The sequence below is a fragment of the Gallus gallus genome, chromosome 5 (genome assembly GCF_016699485.2).
Source record: "Gallus gallus isolate bGalGal1 chromosome 5, bGalGal1.mat.broiler.GRCg7b, whole genome shotgun sequence".
NCBI classification, from domain to species: Eukaryota; Metazoa; Chordata; class Aves; order Galliformes; family Phasianidae; genus Gallus; species Gallus gallus.
In genome coordinates this window covers 27,953,694-27,971,363 of record NC_052536.1, presented here as the reverse complement: position 1 = coordinate 27,971,363, position 17,670 = coordinate 27,953,694, and the positions used below count along the sequence as shown (strand labels likewise).

The 17,670-nt window shown below is 43.4% G+C and overlaps 1 protein-coding gene across 4 annotated transcripts in view; it reads left to right on the top strand.

The window, feature by feature from the left end:
- The window catches only part of RAD51B (RAD51 paralog B), a 342,294-nt gene that overhangs the window by 280,065 nt on the left and 44,559 nt on the right, over nucleotides 1–17,670 (top strand). The window lies entirely within an intron of this gene.

Below are 17,670 nucleotides of genomic sequence, written 5' to 3'. Positions count from 1 at the left end.
CTGGCAGGGAGAGCAGCTTTTATAAAAGGCAGTCCGTTCTACTGACATGTTCACAGAGCTGCCCGGTGGTATGCTTAGTCATGTGCCTCTGTGTCATGCAAACACTGCATTCATTTGTGCTATACCATTGCATCCTAAAGCAAACGCACGTACTCTCGCTATAACCCTCAGATCATGTGTCCTCTAGTTCCCCTCCCTCTGTCACATGCACAAACACAGCCTACAGGGTCTACGTGTGAAACAGGGTAGGGAAATAGATGACACGTGGTATGAGGTCACAGTGCTTCTAAAATTGATTATCAGCGTTTTATTGGTGTCAGGGACTCAAAGATTGGGGAAAAAAAAAAAGGAAAAAAAAAGTGATCTGGAACTAAGGAGTCCAGTTGTTAGTGCCTGAAACTGAGAAAGACCTCTGTCCTGAAAGGAGATGAAAATGTTTTACTTCTGTTTGTGCTGCTTGCTGGCAAAGCATGCTCTAACAGGAACTTAAGTTAGTACTCCTCCCAGTAGCACAATGTCCTCCAGAGGAACATAAAGTCAGTGTCATCAAACTGTATCTATATTAATGAGCGTCATTCCTTTAAATGGACCAGGCTGATGTAAAGACATTTCATTATTATACTGAACGCTTGGACTGGCATCCTGTATCAGGGAATGCATTTAAAAAATATCAAGAGGAATGAACGCAAACACAACTCATGCAGGATCTATGAGACCAGCTTGCTCTCATAAAGTAGAATATCTCCTCGTGATCTCTCTTTTCCCTCAGCCTAATCCAGTAACAAAGCAAATTGCATCAAAGTCCAGCAAGAACTACACATGTGGGAGAGGAGTTTCCCGTACAAAAGCCATTCAGTCACCAAGAGTTCAGTGACGTGACCTTTCTCAGGGCAGCTTTCATAGAGATTGGCACTCCTAGAATTATGTGATGTTGACAACATCTGGAGTTCAGTTGTCTCCGGCCAAAGCACAGATGTTTTGTTTCTGCTGGTCACAAACTTCTCCCCATGTTACTGTTCTAATTTCTGTTTAACATTGGATCCAGCCAAGAAATGAACATAAATTTGCTTGGAAACTGTCCCAAAGAATCTGCCATCTGAATTTGAAAATGTTTTGCTGCTTTACTTGTTTTTTGACAGGCTCTGAAATCTGTCCAGACCTCTAGTTGGGATGGAATTTCTTTTGCATCTCTTCAATTGGCCCAAGTGATGCAAGGACCATCCCAGTGAAACCATGATACTGCACTAGCAAAGAGCAGGATAAGGGAAGTTGCTGTCTGGTTGTTCCTTTCTGCTCTCAGATTAATGCAGCCATCTACGCTCCCAAATGATACGAAACCTTCACTCTGTTTTGGTCTATTTTGACTGTTACAGGATAAACCAAACTCCTAGTATAGGCAAGAGTTCATACTCACTCTTCCTTTGCTGTGCAAACCCTTTCCCCTTAGCTATTCAGGCAGGGCAAAGTTTCTGGACCAACATTTTCTGGCTTGTTTCAAGGTTGAGGGATCCCAAGACTGGCAGATGAAATTGAACCAGGAGACACAGCGAATACTTCTGCTCTTCAGCAAACCTCTGCAGCCAGGACACAGCTTTCAGCACAGCTTGGAGAAGGTTTGAGAGCATTTGTGCCAGGCACAGTCCGAGTGCTGTGGCTGTAGGACAAGTTCACTGGGTACAGGGAGAGACGGGGAAGCAGCGGGAGGCCTGCTGTGGAGGTGTGGTGCTGGGCCCAGTGCTGACTGCTTTGCAGCACTGGCATTGGTGCATTCCTGGCCCTGATCTCTCTGCCCTCCCATGCCCAGCATGATACTGACCACATGAGAAAATCCCGGTGACCCACACCTATGGCCTGGCATGTTCTTGGCTTTGCTTGTTCTCTGCTCTGACAGCATGGTCACTTTCTAGTACAACATCCTCTCTGCCAAGTGTCTCTGTCTGTTGCTGTTCTAGCATTACATGTATGCCCATTTCCCAGCTGAAAAAGGTGCTGCTGGCCCACCTGCTGCTAACTCCCTCCCACTGTGGCTCACTATAAAAATGTTTTTGCTGGGCTGTGGGAAAGCAACACAGTGGTGTCAGATAAGCACCCAAATACAAGAGGGTAGCCAAAGCAAGGCTGCAGCCTGCCTTGCTATGCCAGCCCCAGCAGACAGCTGCTCAGCCTGCACTGAGCACAGAGATAGCGGAATGTGGAGGAGTTAAACAGGCTTCCAGGTAAGGAGGGCTGGGGAAAGAGTAGGGAGAGGAGGAGCAGTTGTGAGTCCTCTTGTGCACAAACTTTCCAGAGCCTCAGTAAGCCCCGGGCAATCACAGGCCTGTGCATCGGATGCCTATTTATTTAGGTCTGTTTTAGTTTAGATGTTTGGGGTCTAAATAGTTTGTGATTTACCCTAAAAGGTATGTATGGTGACAGGATATAACTTGTCACAGCAAACTGAACTGTGGGGAGTGACTGTAATTCAATCCTTAAACTCAGCTTAAAATCCAGCCTGATAGCAAGGGAGTCCTACAGTCATATTCAGAGACAAGCAGTTGTTTGCTGTGAGTCATTAAGAGACTTGAGACGTGAGAAAGTACCAAAATAGCTCAGACATGCACCTATACGCTTGTCATGCTTACACAGATCTTACTGGTTGCTACTAGCGGGCCTTTTTTCGGTTTAATTTCTTCTCATTACCCATAGATAAACCCCTTGTGCATTTATTTTGTTAATGAAATGTTGGCTCTATTGGAATATCAACTCTGTAGAGGTTGCCAGAACATATGAAAAAGAAAAGCCATAAACTCCGTTCATTATTGTTGTGGTATAATGCCAGGCCCAGTACTGCTTCCAGAAAGCAGGAGAAGGAGAACAGAACTTAACATGTCCCTGACCTGTCCAGAGGGACAAAACAGAGAGCTTTTATTTTATTTGTTTCTACAGTGACTCAGTCTGTAGTAACTGGGTTAAAGTCCACTTAGAAACGAATAGAACAAAAGGCCTCCTGTTAGTGCTGGACATTTTCCCTCTTCAGATATCACCAAAAGGATTTGGGGGGGGTAGGGGGGGGGGAGTAAAGAAAGAAAAAGCCCTGCAGCAGAATGCAGGAAACCACAAGTTTATGGGAATGTAGCAGCACTTTGGAAAGGAAAACACTGCCTCAAACTTTCATCTGTAGGGCTAGCTTTTTTTTTTTTTTTTTTTTTTTTTTTGGCTTTTTGTTTTCCTTACCTTCTTTTCATCTCCTTACAGCTAGAAGCGTTAGCCAGGTCAACACAGAGCCTGGAGAAAACACTGGCGGGGAGAGGAGTTAGGTTGCAGGAGGTCATTGCCAGATCCCAGACAGAAGGGAAAAATGGGTTGTGCAGATCGCTGCAGCCTGCAGCGGGGATCCAGCGCAGAGCACGGTGCTGCAGCTGCGTCCTGCACCTTCCAGTCCTGCACATGGCAGGCTGAGGGCCTTTCTGGGCTCAGGCCCTGGATGCTACAGACCCTACTACAGGGGAGAAGAAAGGGCATTTTCTGAATTATGGTTTAGTACATCTGACCTGGGTTTGTTTGTTTGTTTGATTTTGTTTTTAAAGCTGACTGACATCTCAGTAACTATCAAATCACAGAAATGTTTGGTGAGATATAAAAAGTATCTGAAATAATTTCTTGCTTCCACAGCAAGCCCGCCTTTTAATTTTAAAGCAAACATTTTCATGCAAGTATTTGCAAAATGTCATTAATTTTTGTTTCAACGTTTTCCTAAGGAAACTGTCCTGGCAGTAGCAGAAAAGGCATGCTGGAATCATGTCTTGTATGTGAGAATGAGCACTTTATTTTGTTTTCCAAAATTGTCCTTCCCTTTCTCAAAAATAAACAAACAAACAAAATCAAAGCAACCCCAAACCTTTGGAAATTCGCAACTATCTAAAATGAAATGGAAAAGTGAAATTAACTTCTCATACTTTGGCTATTATTGTGATCCCAGATTATAGAAAAGGAGTATGTTCGTTTTTGTTAGGTGTTCTGTGCTCACCTGAATCAGTTGACAAATGGTCTGATGAGCGATGTGTTGGGTGTAAGGAAGGAAAGGGAATGCATAGCCAGAGCCAGGCCACATTAGCAGACAGCTTAATTTAGATTGCTGCAGAACCATAATCTCAAGTGGTAAGCTTCTGAGTGACTTGACCAAGACTACATAGCACGTAAGTAGTTACCTTACTTAGTTGGGTGACGGACTCTATACCAAGTTAGAGAAGTTGAAGTCTTTTGTGTGTTGGCCAGCATCTATCTAGTACTATATGGCTTAAAAGTGAAAACAGTACTCTAGTATTAACTGGCACATGGTTCAATGCTATTTTGTCCTTAATGTGATCACAGCTAGTCACATTTGAAAGCACATTTTAAAACTCTGTCCAAGAGCTAGAAAATAAAGCCTGGCGAGCCAAGATGTTTGAAAACCCGTTTGAGATTTCTTATACTGAAAAATTCCAATATCTTACACCTTTTATTAACTGATACACTTTTGAGCACTGAGCAGAGATAAGAAGGGTGGTCATTCCCACCTGAATAGTTTTTAGTTCACAGCCTAGGCTTTAGCAGCTCTCAGACATAAGTTTAAACATAGCCATGATGTTTAGCAGTAAACATCAGCAAGTAGTCGTTTTAACACAAAACCACCTTCTAGTGTAAATGAACTTGGAGCACGCTTGGTAGCTTTTGCAGTTTATTACATGATGTGCTTTGATCTCGTCCTTACACATCAACCGTCCAGCTGGAAATAGAAACATGCTGCTGATTCATAAGGGAGAAGGCTTGCATGGCTCTGGCTAATAATGAAAAAGCAGAGCGTGTCAGTCTCTATGGTGTCGCTGTAAAATCATTGCATTGCCACATATAGAAAGACACATTCATTGCTTTTTAAGATCCAAACCATCCCGGATAAACAGTGTTGCCAAACAGTGCTCCGAGGGAATAAGGAACAGCAAACATTCCTTGCAATTTGTTTGAGTTCAGAGCTTCTAACTCCACCTTTCTAAGCCTCGAGAGAGAAGCATTTTTCCTCAGCTCCATCTGGTTTGGCGCTCTGGAAAACTTCAGCTTGGCCCACACCCTCCTCAGCCCCTGAACTTTCTAATTTTTCAGCTGCCAGAATCACTAACTGCCTGGTTTTATGTAACTCCAAATATCTGCAGTAGGGCTGGAGCATACACACATGGAGGAAGTTTTGTGGCTTTTAAGCTATGCCCAGAAGTTTGCCTTAACTTTCTTAGGTGGGAGGGGGAGGAGGAGGAATGCAGCGAGGGTATACATAGGACTTTTCAAAATAGATCAGAAATTCGGTCTGCAGGGAGGATAGGTATAGTTTTGGGTTTGAAATCCCCTCCTTTTTGGAAGGGACTCAAAACACGTTTCTCGGTTTGAGTGTTTTTGCTGTTATGTTTGATAAGTGTAAATACACCAGTAAGAATTTTGAGAGATTTTCAGTTCTTCGTGTCTGTTGCTCTAGGGGATCAGATCTAACTCACAGCAGCTATTGCCAGTGTTTGTACAGCCAAAAGGGCCAGTGGTTTTCCCCAACCCTAACTAACAGCTTCCCAGATCAATCTGCTGTGCCTGGGCTTCTGCAGCCAAGCAAAGCAAATGGACATGCAGCTTCTGCGGCACTTGAAGCTTTACACTCCAGTACCACAGAAAAAATTGTCAGCCACTCAGAGGAGTCAGGCAGGGCACGGAGGCTGGCATTTCCAGGGCCCTCAGCCCCTTCCTATTCCCTTGTTCTCTTCCAAATTGTTTGCAAACTCCAACGCAATTGTTGTGTTTATCGTTTCAAAATAAATATGTTGTGGTGATTTGTGTGTTTGTGTGAAAGATAGCGACCTGGGAGAATGAGGTTTAGCACTGTAATAACAAAACAGCAAACAGCCTATCAAACCAGAGACAACCCTGCAATAAACTAGTGTATCCAGACCTGTAATCACAAGTGACCTAGCAATAACAAATCAGTGCATGCCTATGTGTGTGGGAGAGAGATGAGCAGAAGCGAGAGAAATACATTCCCAGAAGAGTTAAGAGAAGGAGAACAGAAGAAATGAGGTGTGGAGAAGATAAACAGGAGTAGCACACTTTTTATGCATGTCGTCTTTGCATGTACAGCCTAAGCAGATGAAGTTAAAACTTTCTTCCTGTTTCCTACAACGTACAAAAATGATGTGCTTCTGCCAAATGCTGAAACAGGAGCAAAAGCTCAGCATCAGTTCCTTTTGAAACGAAATTGAACCTGCATGCAAACAAGAACTTTAACACATTGTCCAAGTCACAGCTGCTGTCTCCAGGCCAGTCGTGCCAGTGGGCTGTAGCCAGAGGAGCCAGCGCTAGGAGCTGCCACAGTCATACGGGGATGAAACTAAATAAAAAGTAAAATGGAAGCTTACAGAAATAAGCTGTCAGTAAGGTTAGTTTTAAGGGGATGTGGTTAAAGATAGATATCTAACTGCGCATAGCAGAGCTATGTTAATGAATTGCAGTCTTTACAGTGACAGAATGAGAGTCCTTACACGAGTCAGATTGTAGATGTGGAGGTGTGATGCTCTTGCCATATAACTGAAAGGTTTCGGTCTTCTAGACTGAAAAACTGTTGTCTTGGATGTGTATAAAATTGAGTTTTTGGCTTGGACAGCTGTGTCTCTCCCAGGGAAGCGCCTGAAACAGCAAGAGAAGAGTGGATGTGCTTACAAGTGCAAGGATTCATGACCACGTGTATCCTCTGTCAATGGGAGAGACAAACGTATCAGTACAAGCAGAATTACTGCTTCAGACTCCTTAGTGGGATTTGTTTCTGGAACCCTTTGGGACCCTGTTGTTGCACAGCCTGTGTGCTGCAGGCTGAATTCGTTCCTGAGTGCACTTAGTATTTAAAGACATTAATAATTTAGAACTGTCTGCCACATCTTCGTTCGGTGTGACTGGAGCTCCTGACCTCTTCAGGCTCCAATTCCCAAAAAAGGAAAGGGACCATGGTGTGGTACATAGCTGTGGAACACGTATACCCACGGGTGAACCTTCCACAGAGGCTGAGTGCCATTAATGCTTGGTGAGGATGGGAGGTATTTTACGTATGTGCTACTTTTTTACCAGATGTCTTCACCATGCTGATTTCACCTAGACAGAGAGCTTAGAGGTGTGAACAGCGTTGGTACTGCAGCAATCCAGCTTCCTTCCTGAGCTGCTGGGTCTCTAGCATGGAAGGCCCTTAATCAGCACTGTTAGGTGTGTCTGTGGTTGGTCCCAGGCTTAGAAGGCAAGAGTACAGCCTCAGGAGGCTCAAATGGAGGCAACGACGACACTGGATTCACAGCCGAGGTCAGGGACAAGAGAGCTGCGCAGTTCTGGGAGAGGCCACAGATGGTTGTCAAATTCAGCCTCTGTGGAAAGCACAAGAACAATATAAATGGATGTGTCTGGCTTTTAATTTTCTTCCAGGACTGACTTGAGGGGCCAAATAGCTGAGGGCTAAGTATATACTGAATGTTGTATGTTCTAGTCAAGGCGCTGGTCAGAGCTGGACAGTGGCACTGGTTGTGTGGAAGCGGGAGGTATTACCCTGTGTTGTCACATTAAAGGCCTTTTTCCTCTGAAATCAAATGTGGGCAGCGTGTTGGCATAGGACTTCTTCCTTCTCCTCCTTGTCCAGGCCAGCTGGCTCAAGTCTCTAGAGCTCGGCAGATGTGTCTTGGGCTGGGTGTGTATCAGCAGAGTCCTCCCTCTCTTGAAATTCCACCTTTCACTTGAACTACTGTTGACATAGTGGAGTTATTTGTGCAGAGGATGAGGAGAACTGAAAAGAAAGATGAGGTCAAGAAGTGCAGCTTTGAGCACACATGCAGAGCCACTCTGAAGTGGGGGCTGGAATGACAGAAATGACAAGGGTGGCAGGCTTGGCTTATGGTGCTGACATGGGGCAGAGGGCCAGAGCCCTGTCCTTTCCCTGAAACTGCACAGGAGAGAATGGCCCAGGATCACTCTTACCCTCCATAGTGGGATGGCTGTGAGAGGACTGGGAGGTAGATGTTGGTGAGTGACCTTTTGAGGTCGAAGTTGCCCCACGTCCCGTTAGCTGGGGAGAGGTGTCTGCTGGGAATTGTCTCAACACAGTGAAGGCATACTGCAGGCCCTCGCAACCTGTACCCAATTGCTTCTGCCTTCACCAACTGCCAGGTGGCTGCAGCCAAAATCGACCTTGCTTTATGGTGCCAGCCCCAGCTCAGAGGATGTGCATATATTTTTCTAAGCTACACAAATTGACATAGCAAATAGTCCCAGCATGGGAGAAAAAGGTAAAACACTGTGACCTCATTTCAACAAAATGTAGTAATTAAAAAGCACGGTGACTAAACCATGCCAGCAAATATCTTCAGATCCTAAGTCACTCATGCCCAAAATAAGCAGTGCATGTGCACATTTGGAGGAAAAGGTAGTACTGGGTGTTTTCCTCTTTCAGCCTATGCAGCTTCTGAATCCTGTGCAGTCAGTTTGCTTCTTTGGACTGCTTTGTCCAGGATAAAAGGTTAATTCAGGAAAAAGCTTAAGTTCTGTCTCTTTGGATGATAAAAACGATGGAGAAAAGTTACAGTGAGCTTGACTGTATTGGGAATGAGTTCATGTCCCAACTTCTCATCCTGGAAATTAGCACTTTGCTAATGAGGACCTACAGTATCTTGAGAGATGAGATTTCAAAACTGCAGATGGCACATCCTTGTGAGATTTAGCAGCAGCCCTCTGGAAGGTGTTCTGTAAAACTTCCTTTTTTATTCTCCCTTTCTTATTTTCATTTTCTTTCTGTTTCTTCTTCTGCTGAAGATGAATCAACAGACTCAGATCTCTAGCTTTTGGGAGAGTCAAAAATATTCACATGGCATAACAATGGGTTAAATCAAAACACACACAAAACCAAACATCTCTGTTTTCTAAGAAAGTTTGCTTGCAGATCCAAACATCATATCTAAATTAAATTCTTGTTTCCCCACTACTAGCCAGAAACCATGGTGAGATAAGTAAGATCAGATGGGGAGAAAAAGAGGTTCAAATTTACGGCAGAAAAGTTCTCAGTGTAATAGCATGTCTTTGGCTGCCCTGTCAAGAAAGGAAAAAGTAGAATCTTTCAGTCTACTCCCATTTTACAACTGGCTAGGTACACTCACTTTTTTAGCTTTCTTCTGAATGAGTTTTGCTGGGAACAGAATATTGGCAGGATCTGGTAACACAAACCTATGTTCCCTTCTGCCTGGCCTCTCTTACTGGGAAGATCAAACTAACTTTAGATGAAACGCTGCATCCCTTCTCTGTCTTGTGCTCAGTTACAAGCAGTGGCTGCGTTATATGGGAACTGTAAGGCCTCGAGCTCTCACCATGACCTAAGTCTCACCAAGTTGTAGAAAACGGACTGTGCAGCAGGGTGTGCGATGAGGCCAAACGAGCAGCCAGGTGGAAGGAGTGGATGGCAGGGGAAGTGGAGGCTGAATTAAATGTGTATTTGGCCTCTGCGAACTTTGCTGGGAAAATTCAGTGCTATTGTTATTTGTGCTGAACTGGAAAAGAACAAGAAAATCAGTGGCAGAGAAGGGAGACTGGATCGCATCAAATTGGAGATGAAAGAATACGTCAGTAACTCTCATTTGAGGCCCTGGTCTGTGTACGGACTCTAGGATCCCTCTCCCCCTCGTTCCCACAGAGCTTTCTCAAGCTCACAGTAGGGCTGCAAGTGGAGGAAGGAGAGCAGCCACTGTATGTGACTGTCTGTATTACCACTGCAGGAACAACAGGACTGAGTCAGAGTCACACAGTGGGTCTCGCTGTCTCCCATGAGTGTTGCTGAGGGGTGCAACGCCATCAACTTAGCAGATCCACACTGACTTTTGTGGTAGGTGTGAAGGGGGAATTAAGCTGAATAAGTCAGTGGCAGAGCAGGGAACACTGCTGAGGACTTCTGAGGGCCTTGTAAAATTTTGCATTGTGACTTCACATCCTTTTATATCTGTATTGGAAAAGGTGCACACAAGCCTTCCACAGGCAAAACCTTGACAATGTTTTCACTTTCCTTATACCGCTTTGGCTGGAATCTCCTTGCTCGCTATCTGAGTGCAACTTCTCATTGCACAAGAAACCACAAACATGCTGAGACATCATTGTCACAAACTGAACGCAGCATGGCCACATCCGTGGGTATGGAGCACGGGGTTCTTTACTCCCCCTGCTCACCAACCCCAGCACAGACGCTGTCAGCTGTCCGTTACTCCAGGTTGCTGTGAGCCTGTTCCCTGGGTCTACCAAAGTGCAGCTTAAGTTTCCAGCAGGAGGGCTTGAGGGACCAAGAAGGAGACCTTTTGCCCACTCCAGTGACTCCAAGTTGTGCATGCCTGGCGCTGACCTTCCCTGCCCTTCGGCCTCTGCCCTTCCCTCCTGACCTTGCAGGATTATTCCTGCTGTGCCCGCTCCAGGACAAGGCCCCTTGGCTGCGGCTTTAATGTCGAGGGTGACTGCGAGAGGAAAGCAGAAAATCCCCCTCTGATGAGTGGCTTTTGTTGAGAGCAGTAATCAATACCCCGCACCAAGTGCACTGCTGAGGAGAAGTGCATTAAGCCTCCGCCTGCTGACCTCCCCCAGGCCGCCATCCTCTTCCCACAGCACACTTCTCCATCCTCAAGATATCAAATGATGCCTGTCCTGCTCTGTTTTCTGGTTTTGGCCTCAGGAGCAAGATGGGAGGCAGAGTTCTCCCTGGAAAAGCTGGCGGCAGATGAGGGGAAGCCACTCCCCTTGCTCCTGCACCATAGGCAGGAGCCATTTTGCGTTTGTTTATTTGCTTTTCTCTGAACCCTGAATTACTGGGCAGCGCCGAAGGCAGGTCACCAGACTTAGCAGACAAGATCTGTTTTTGCAAATTCTCCCTCTCTTCTTAGCAGGGCTTGTAGACCCTGCATCACATGCAAGCCATTCCAGTGGGGGAGTGAGAAACTAGGCCTGCAGATTGCATCAGTGCTCTTTTCCTGGTCATGCTGGTTGGTTATAATGAGAAAATACTCCAAATTCTTAGTGAAAAATCCTTTCTTCCTTTCGTTATTACTGGGTCGGACAAGCTAAGCTAGCACTGCAGCACTGGATGGTTGGCAGTGGTGTCCGGGTGGGAGGTAGGACTCCCTGATCCCCATCCCAGCTTTGTTTCTCAATTTTTTATATAAACCTGAAAATCACCTAAGTTGCTATACATTCTGTTGTAGTGGGGCATGAAACAGGATCAGCGATACAGTCCGAAATGTTGTTTAAGGCCTCAGTTAGCTAATATGAGTGAAAAGATCCTTCAGTGAAAGTGATTGAAATGCAAAGTAGTAGGACTTTCTCAGACTTGATTTCTGAGCAAAGCTGATTTCAGTTGCAGCAGCACGTATCTTAAAAATGCGCTTCGCTTTTTGAATTCCCAATCCTCATCTGCTGCAGAAACTTAACACGTGTTCTGGACAGTAGATTGGATCCAAAATCGACAAAGGCTTCAAATTCCAGGTGCCTTGCCTCATCACTGAGGCATAAGCTGTGAGGTGTTGAAGCTGGTAGCCATCAATGCAAATTGCTTTGGAGAATGTATCAAATAAATCTTCTTGCAGGACTGTGCAGCACAATTAATTAACTCATTTTTATGATTTTTCAGTTGCAAAACCTAGCATATGCTCAACAGAAGCTAGAAGTTTGGGGACCCAAGATTTGTGTATATGATATCTTGTCGGTCTCTGTCCTGGTATGTGGAGATAACAGTAGATTCCTTTCCTGCATATTTCCCATTTCCTCTTTTATTTTCACTTGTGCTTCAAATCACAATTTTCCCATACTTTTTGGTCTACTTTAAATATTTTTAAATCATTCTTTAGCCTCATAGTAGTCCTCGTGAGTCAGTGTGATATAAAATTCAGTATTTTACACATGGGGAAACTGAAATACAAACTATTAAATAATGTAATAGTGAATTCTAAACCATTTACAAACTTTAAAATACATTTCCCTGTCAGCCTATATCTTATATTTTAATATCAGAAAGCCATCTTTGAGCATTCTTTAAGTGAAAAATGATAATTGTGTGACAGTGAGCAAGGTACAGGTAGTGAACATAGTCATTTTGGAGGAAATCTGTGGGAATTCCAGATACTCATCATATCTCCGTGTAGCCAGAAGGTCATATTTTATATTGCATTATTTCCATTAGCTTTTGAAACAGTTTTGAGACGTTTCCAGATGTCTTGATTGGAAAAAGTGCAGCAAAAGGTTGAAGCCCTCATAACTGCTATAAAGGTATGAGAATCTGATGGAAAAAATACATACCCCTCTTTCTTTTGGTGTTCACATTGCCCCTATCCACATAATATCTGAGCATCTCGTACGTATTTAAAAATAGCAATAACAATAACAAACCCTGTGTCTCTCTCTTCCTTCCCAGCCTGTAAGCGAAATAACTATATCTGTTCAAAGGACTTTTTCCTTGTGGGTTCTAAATATTTAGCTGTGGTTTTGCACAGTTTATCTACTGCTCCATTACTCCACCAAGGGGGGGAAAACGATGCTATTTCCATTATTTCGTAGAACACAGAAAGCCACAGTGTTATGTATTCCCTCTGCAGATTCCCATGTAGAGCTTAACCAATGCCATTCCCAGCACTGTTCATTCATTACTTTTTTGCTGCACATCCAGGGATGTTTGGGGCAGGATTAGGTGTTGTGTAGGCCATGTGACGTTCAAAGAAAACTGCTGTGTTTGCTGGTTTCAGCCATTCACAATACTTATGACTTGATAAAGTAACATTTTTTTTTAAGCAACAAATTTTTTTTTCTGCTTTGTCTTTCTTTCTGGCCTTCATCACCTTAACATAAAGCATGCTGTTTAAATTCATTTCTCATTCAAATTTCTTCTTTCTCTTTTGACATACTGGTGTGTGTGTACAGATCCGTGTCTTCCAAGTTAATTATTGTTCAAAACACACTGTACTGGAGTGCAAAGGATTTTCCTCAAGACATTGAGATTTATGGCCACTGTTAGACCCTTTCCTAAGGCAGTTCTGAACATTCATCCTTTTCACGTGTCAAATTTCTTACATTCATCTCCCTGAAAAGATCTGAAGGTCTTGATTTGACCAGGTAGTCTACACAGTCAGTTGTGCTGGGGGAATTGGGTTTGTTGTTCAGAGAACAAGGTGCTGCGTGGGACATAAATTCTAACCTCTTTAAGTCCTCCCAAATGCAGCGACTACAGAAAGTAAAGTTTGTGGCCGTAAAGGTGCAGTTCACACTGTGTTGCAGGCCTCAGAGTTGGTCACTCACATGTGCACAGCCTCAGACATCCCAGTGGGGCCACGTTCCATAAGAGTCACCATCTAGATCACCTTTTTTTGGCTGTTGCAGCTGTTTGTGTATCCTACATCAGGGAGGCCTGTGGAGAGACCTTGACGTTCTGTGTCACTGTGGCAGCAGTCTGTTCTTTCGATACAGCATGATAATTGCTAACGTGTCTAAAATTTCACTTCTTCTGCCAACATTGTCTGTATCTTTTTTTTCTGTTTGACTAAGCAACAGGGTTTATCTTCACCTTTTATTTGAGCTTAGGGATTCAGTTGGATGGGAAGTAGTGCTATCGTTTTGTGAAGTGAAGACAGTATATAGATAAGTGTCACAAATACTCTCCTGGCATCCAGGGGTGCTGTGTCTCGCACATTTGTACTTATCTAAGAGTATGGGGAAGATCGTGGGCCTCTGTGGTTGCAGAAGTGTCTCCAGTTATCATGGGAGGAGAAGGAATGTGAGACAAGTCTCAGTTTTTTTACGTTCACATACAGACGAGAATTAAACTGAGACAGCCGCATCTTGTGATCATTAGAGCTAAAGGCTGCTGAGCAGTCCTATAATCTGAGTACTTCCTGCCCCTTTCCTCATGGCTTAAGACAAATTTCCACAACAGAAAATACTTCTCTTTCCAAACTGTCACATTATTTCCAAGTTAGGCAATCTAGCAGTAGAAAAAGTAATTGAGAATAATACTCAATTCCAGAAACTGAACACTGATGCTTCTCTGAATGTATCATCTGCAGTGCATTTCATGGAACATCTGACTTTCCCATAGGAACCACCAAGCTGCGTCCCGTTCCTTTATACCCCTGGAAAAAGGCAGCATTCTCTTCTGCTTTCCAAAGAAGCATCTCACAACTAGTAACAGTTTTAAAGAGCTATCAGAATTTAGGTGAAAACTTCAAAGAGTGCTTTGCTTTTGTAAGTTAGTTGTGCCAAAATATTACTTTTTCTGTCATTAATTACTGAAAATAGTATTAATTTGGGAACAGGAGGTCTGTGTCTTTTGGTTAATCTGCTTGCAGTATCTAACCATCAGTTTTCTGTTTTGGGAGATGATTCTCTTATTCTTTAGAAACACAAGCATGTGCAAATATTTCAGTAAGATTCTACCTGTTGGTATGCACAAAAACACCTAACTTCTCCCATCACTGCTCTCCAAAGTCCTTTATGAACTCCAGTCCATTTTGAGACCAATTCTGAAGTAACGTTCAGTGGGGTAGGAGCCTGTGAGGGCCTTACGGAGGCTTAGGTCAATGCCTTTATTCTAGCTCACTTCTCACCACGCACCAGCCCACGCGTACACTTACCCACCACTGCAATAACCTTCACCCTCCTCCACCTTCCTTTCTCTCTGTCCGCCTTATTTCAGATACCAGCCCCAAATACCTCCTGCCCACCTGCAGGTCAAACTACACTTTAGGAATATAGGAGCAGGAACTCATACTTGGAGTATGAGAGCAGAAACCCAGAAGTCCTGAATTCTAATCCTACCTCTGACATGAAGATGTTGGGCTAGATGTTTTAGCTTTCATCTCCTGGTTGTTACCCTGGATGGCTAAGCAGGAAAATAATTCCCAGTTAAATGCTTTGCAGAGGTTCTGTGAGCTTAATTATTGGTCTATGAGTTAGCAATATTAAAAATACTGGCAACTTTGTAGCTGTTGAGGATTTTAACCACAGTCATCTCTTTCAGTGTCTGTCATTTTTTTAATTAACAGAAGTTAGTCTTTTAACTGTATAACTTAATAGCTTTACAGCTTGGAGTCTCTGAAAGGCACCATAGCAGATCTTCTGAAAATGTAATTGTGTGTTATTATAATTATGGCTAAGAAATTTACTTTGTGCATTAGCAGAACAGGAAAGTAAGACTGCTTTGCCTTTGCTACTTGGCACAAAAGAATTCAAAACCCTGTAAATTTATGCCTTGGTCCTGCACCATATCTGTACACCACATGTTATACAAATGAGAGGTCCTTTTGCCTGCTTTAAAGCATTGCCTGATTATAGACAACGCTTTTTAGCAATGGATCTTACAAGATATATACCAAGAAGGGCATGTCTTATTACTCTCATTGTACTGTACAAACTGCATAACACAGTGCATTGCAGAAAGTGGCATTAGTTAGCAGGAGGTTCCTGTCTGCCTTCACCACAGTCTAACAGGGGCTGCAAGAGCAGTCTCTGCATCCTTCATTTTACAATATGGAGAGTGAATGATTGTTCTTGAAATAAAACCTTTTTATAATTACTGCTTAAATCAAGGGAAATACATAAAATTACAGCATCAATAAGGTGTGAACTAGTTTTGTAATTCTTTTGTGTTTAATTGCTTCTGTTGTTTCAGCAACCTAGATAAGAGTACTTTTAGCATATACATCCAAACCCATTTGGCCACAACACATACTCAGCCCTCTGTGACTGAAGTTGCATGCAAGTACAACATGGCAGAAATGCATGTCTCTTTTAGGTTTACTAATTATGTAGGACTGAAAGGGTTAAGAAAAACCTTCTGCACATACCTGGTATATAAAACTGTCATGTAATCAAATGAGAGGAATGCACTCCACTGTGTACATTAGCAAACACTCCATGCAAGCTGGCTGGCTGAGGCTCAGGGTTTTCAGTGCTGCCTTGCACTACAAAGCCCTTCTTTGTTCTCTCAGCTCTGTTTTAAATATCTGATGACTATTCCACACCATGTCGGTGCCAAATCCCCTGCTTCACTGCAGGCTCTTTACAACAGTACATTGTGGGCAGATCGGATGGGGATGGGCTGGCAGTGTGGGTATCTCCCCTTTCTTTGCTTCTCAGGCAAGTCCTCTCACCAACTCGTATCCCCCTGTAATTTCTGTAGCCCCTTATGCAGCCACCTGGATAGTTTTCAAAGCCAGAAGGAGTAACTAAGGAGTGCAGAAATTCAACTTGGATCCTGACATGGCAACTGCATTCTGTGAGTGTGCATCAGGATGGGTGTAGTCAAGGTTCAGCCAAGGAAGGCAAATGAATCAAAGAGTGTTCTTGCAGCAAATATTTTTGTTGAAACTTGTTGTGCCTATACTGTTGTTGGCTGGATTTTGCCTGAGCTTGCTAGCCAAGTGGGATTGGGCTCTGAAAAATATTAGATGAAAGATTTCCTATGAACATGCATACATAAAGGCAGGAAGTAATGCTGATGACTCAGGAGGTGGTGATGTTCCTTCTTGATTTGGAACCTAACTACTTTCCCGGAAGGTTTTTAACACTGCAGCACACATCTCATCCTCTGTCAGATGAGATGTTAAAGCAGAGTCTCATTAAGGATCCACTACCCGTACTCATTAGGGATCCAGTGGACGTTTTTCATGTGACTTCTGTCTATATTTTATTTAGAAAGGTGATGTAGCTTTTCGTACAAGGCAGTTCTGTGGTGTTGCCTTAATTGCTGCATTAATGCTGATACTGCACACAATATGCATTTTTCATTTCAGGGGGGGAAAGAAAAAAAAGAAAGGCTGCTTTTGTACAAGGAGACCTACAATAGCAATATATAGCATCTTTTTGGTCCTAAACCTACTAACTCTGTTCACGAAGAGTACTTTTACTTTTCTGGATAAATACAGGGTTAATGTTATTTCCTCCAGTACTCCGGGGATTTCTGTGCATAGGCACTGGAGTAGGAAATAAACAGTAAGCTTTCTGGGTTAAGAGAAGATCTTATACAATATTATTTTAGTAGTGCTGCCCACTTTTGGCGATTAATGTGAAAAGAAGCTAAACTGCTCGAGTTCCCGTTCTGTTTCTTGTTTCCCTTCCTGAAGCTCCTTGGCATCCAGTTCTGGTGTGCTGGAAACCCTGCCCTGCAGTGGGTGGCTGCAGTGCCTTCTAAAATAAACAAACCTGTTTTCATTCAAATGTCTTCATTTCACATGCAAATATTTCCTGGTAGACTCAGTAAGAAACCTTTTTCTAAAGTAAAACCTATTTATTAAGGGCCACTTGAAGGTGCACAGTAATGCTTTTGCTTAATCATTTAAAATCCATGAAAGCTTAAATCACTGAAAGTATGGTTTACAGCACTGTAGAAGCTGTGCAAGGCCATATTGTCCATTAGAGCTCTTTGGCCTAAATAGTCCCATTCAGCTCACACTCTTCATTACTGTGTATAAAAATCCTACAGGGGACTTGCTGCGGCTGCTTGGGCTATGCAAGTGCAATCACAGAATCATGGAATGGACAAGACAGAAGACAAGTCACTCTTGTCATTGCCATGTTTGTTTCAATAATGCAGGACCGAGTACTTCACAAAGGGAAATGAATTTTCTCTTTGTGGTAAAGAAT